This window comes from Electrophorus electricus, unplaced genomic scaffold (assembly GCF_041902795.1).
Source record: "Electrophorus electricus isolate QZ-2024a unplaced genomic scaffold, ASM4190279v1 Scaffold93, whole genome shotgun sequence".
NCBI classification, from domain to species: Eukaryota; Metazoa; Chordata; class Actinopteri; order Gymnotiformes; family Gymnotidae; genus Electrophorus; species Electrophorus electricus.
The window spans coordinates 67,501-71,310 of NW_027658810.1; the positions used below are offsets into that span (position 1 = coordinate 67,501).

The 3,810-nt window shown below is 58.0% G+C and overlaps 1 non-coding gene across 1 annotated transcript; it reads right to left on the reverse strand.

Moving 5' to 3' along the window:
* Positions 1–234: 234 nt before the first annotated feature.
* On the reverse strand, positions 235–2,073 carry LOC145656822 (18S ribosomal RNA). Its single transcript, XR_014122416.1, has one exon. It is a non-coding gene; the product is annotated as an 18S ribosomal RNA (ribosomal RNA).
* Positions 2,074–3,810: the final 1,737 nt, after the last annotated feature.

Consider the following 3,810-nt stretch of genomic DNA (forward strand, 5'->3'; position numbering starts at 1 on the left):
AATACCGGGGCCTGCGGGGGGGGGGTGCTGAAGGACGACGCGGAGGAAGAGGCGGAGGACGAGGAAGGGGTGGGAGGGACTAGGCTCCTCCTTTATGCCTTCTGTCCAGCCTGACCTGCAAGCGACCACGTGTAACAGCAACCCCGAAGACCCTTTCGACCCTGGGCCCCGACGCGGGGGGACGGCGAAGTCGAGGGGGTCGGGAGAGGAGGCACGCCGGACAGCGTTACCCGTTAATGATCCTTTCGCAGGTTCACCTACGAAAACCTTGTTACGACTTTTACTTCCTCTAGATAGTCAAGTTTGATCGACTTCTCGGCGCTCCGCCAAGGCCCGCGAGGAGCCCCGGCGGGGCCGATCCGAGGACCTCACTAAACCATCCGATCGGTAGTAGCGACGGGCGGTGTGTACAAAGGGCAGGGACTTAATCAACGCGAGCTTATGACCCGCGCTTACTGGGAATTCCTCGTTCATGGGGAATAATTGCAATCCCCAGTCCCCATCACGAATGGGGTTCAGCGGATTACCCGCACCTCTCGGTGTAGGGTAGGCACACGCTGATCCAACCATTGTGGCGCGCGTGCAGCCCCGGACATCTAAGGGCATCACAGACCTGTTATTGCTCCATCTCGCGTGGCTGAACGCCACTTGTCCCTCTAAGAAGTTTGACGCCGACCGCGGAGGGCCGCGTAACTATTTAGCATGCCGGAGTCTCGTTCGTTATCGGAATTAACCAGACAAATCGCTCCACCAACTAAGAACGGCCATGCACCACCACCCACAGAATCGAGAAAGAGCTATCAATCTGTCAATCCTTTCCGTGTCCGGGCCGGGTGAGGTTTCCCGTGTTGAGTCAAATTAAGCCGCAGGCTCCACTCCTGGTGGTGCCCTTCCGTCAATTCCTTTAAGTTTCAGCTTTGCAACCATACTCCCCCCGGAACCCACAGACTCGTGGTTTCCCTCACGCTGCCCGGCGGGTCATGGGAATAACGCCGCCGGATCGCGGGTCGGCATAGTTTACGGTCGGAACTACGACGGTATCTGATCGTCTTCGAACCTCCGACTTTCGTTCTTGATTAATGAAAACATTCTTGGCAAATGCTTTCGCTTTCGTCCGTCTTGCGCCGGTCCAAGAATTTCACCTCTAGCGGCGCAATACGAATGCCCCCGGCCGTCCCTCTTAATCATGGCCCTGGTTCAGGAAACCCACAAAATAGAACCGGAGTCCTATTCCATTATTCCTAGCTCAGGTATTCAGGCGAGAAGCGGGCCCGCTTTGAACACTCTAATTTTTTCAAAGTAAACGCTCCGAGCCCCGTCCGGACACCCAGCCAAGGGCATCCGGGGGGCACCGGGAGACAGGGTCTGAGACAGGCGGTGGCACGCCTCGCGGCGGACCGCCAGCCCACTCCCGACATCCAACTACGAGCTTTTTAACTGCAGCAACTTTAATATACGCTATTGGAGCTGGAATTACCGCGGCTGCTGGCACCAGACTTGCCCTCCAATGGGTCCTCACCCATGGGTTTAGGATACGCTCATTCCGATTACAGGGCCTCGAAAGAGACCTGTATCGTTATTTTTCGTCACTACCTCCCCGTGTCGGGAATGGGTAATTTGCGCGCCTGCTGCCTTCCTTGGATGTGGTAGCCGTTTCTCAGGCTCCCTCTCCGGAATCGAACCCTGATTCCCCGTTACCCGTGGTCACCATGGTAGCCGACTATGGTACCATCGAAAGTTGATAGGGCAGACATTCGAATGAGACGTCGCCGCCGCGGAGGGCGCGCGATCGGCCCGAGGTTATCTAGAGTCACCAAAGCGGCCGGGGGGCCCGAGCCCCCCGGATGGGTTTTGGGTCTGATAAATGCACGCATCCCCCGAAGGGTCAGCGCTCGTTTGCATGTATTAGCTCTAGAATTACCACAGTTATCCGAGTAACGTGTGGAGCGATCAAAGGAACCATAACTGATTTAATGAGCCATTCGCAGTTTCACTGTACCGGCCGTGTGCACTTAGACCTGCATGGCTTAATCTTTGAGACAAGCATATGTTACTGGCAGGATCAACCAGGTAGTTTGCACCGTGGTCTGGGATGAACCACGAGTGACATCCGCCTCCCCTTCCGGGGGCTAGGAAGCAGCGGGTTGTAAGTGCGTGCGCCGTCAGGTCCAGACGCCATACAGGGCTACCCAGGACAGCTTCCGCGGCCAGTGTAAACGTGCTCGCGCACCGCCCTCTGGCCTTCGGACGCCGACCTCTCACCTTGATGCAAAGCTGTCCCATCCGGTCATGCCCGCACCGTACCCCGTCCACCTCCTCCGGAGGTGCGGACGGCCGACTCCAGGTGCTTTCGGCGTTCCCTCTCTTCACGCCGTTTTGATTTTCGTGGGCCGCTGGTGGGGGGACAAGGGAAAGACCTCGTCGAATTCCCTCCCCCCTAGCCTCGCTCAACCTACGTTTCGTGATGTAACCAAGAAGAGTGATTCGTGGGCCCAGGTAGGTTTGAAGAGGAGGCCAACAAAGCAGGGCACTCCCTTCCTCCCAAACCACAGACACCAGTATAGGACAACTGAGTAGACAGACTGGCCGTCTGAGTCTCCCCCAGAGAGTTCTGGGATGGGTTACAAATAACCCCCACCCCCCATCAGAGGCTTGACCCGCTAGAACCAGGGAGGATCTGTCAAAACCGCTCTCCACATCAGAAGTTCTGGATCAGCCGGGGCTGGTCGGCAGACGTCCACCTAAGGCCGTGGCCTAACCCCGTGTGGGGGGATAGCGCTCGCACCCGTACACGTGGACACCCGCTCGTCAAATGGCTGGCTCCTCACTTACCGTAGGGGGAATGGTTTGCCTACCCCTGGCGGGTCTGGTACTCCACTCTACCAAACAAGGAAGCAACACACCAATAGACCCCTGCAACACCGGGCAGCTTTGGGCAGTGTCACTACACTCCTCCTTGTTCTTCACGTTCCTTCCGTGGTGATTTTTTTTTTTTTTTCGTGGCCATTGCCGTGCATGGCTTCCCCATCGCTTTGCATGCTCTCCATTGCCTCGTGCTGCTTCACCATTGGTCTCACCTGGAGACCGAAGCCGCTCTCCCAGTAACCCGATGGTACCTGGCCAGAAAACCCCGTGCCCGATTTCATCTAGGACAAGGGCCAAACCACAGACCGTGCCCGTCCAGGGTCAACCCCTGGTCGGACAGGCCTGGTGGGTCGATACCATGGATGTGGCAGGCCGACGAGAATCCACTGGTACATTTACAAACACGCCCACCCTGGTGGCATGGCTGTACGACCCATCGTCGAAGCACGCTGCGGCGGACTGAGCCATTGGATCCAGTTGCCTGGGCGTACACTCAGCCCAACAGACGCACTCGGGTCGGGGAGAGCAAAGCAGACTGTGTGCCTGGATGTGCCCACTTCCATAGGGGAATCGGCATGATGGTTCACTTAACCCGAGGAGGGCTCCCCTCGCGGGATAAGCACCCCCCTCGGGGGATGGGGGGGGGGGGGGGCATCCAGAGCACACCACTTTCCGGTAGGGGACAGGCGTTTGATCATGTGTCCGAGGGAGAGCTCCCCTTGCCGGCCGAACACCCCTCGGACTCCCCTTGGGCTTCCAGAGAACGCCACTGGATGAATTTAGTGCTTGGACCCCATTGATTCTCTTTGCTCTCCCATATACCCGACGGGACCTATTTGCAAAACCCCGTGCCAACCAGACCTCCAGGAAGGGGGCTGGCGGCTAACCATGCCCAGCAGGGTGCACCCTGGTCGGACACTTTGGGAGGGTCGAGAGCCTGGAAGT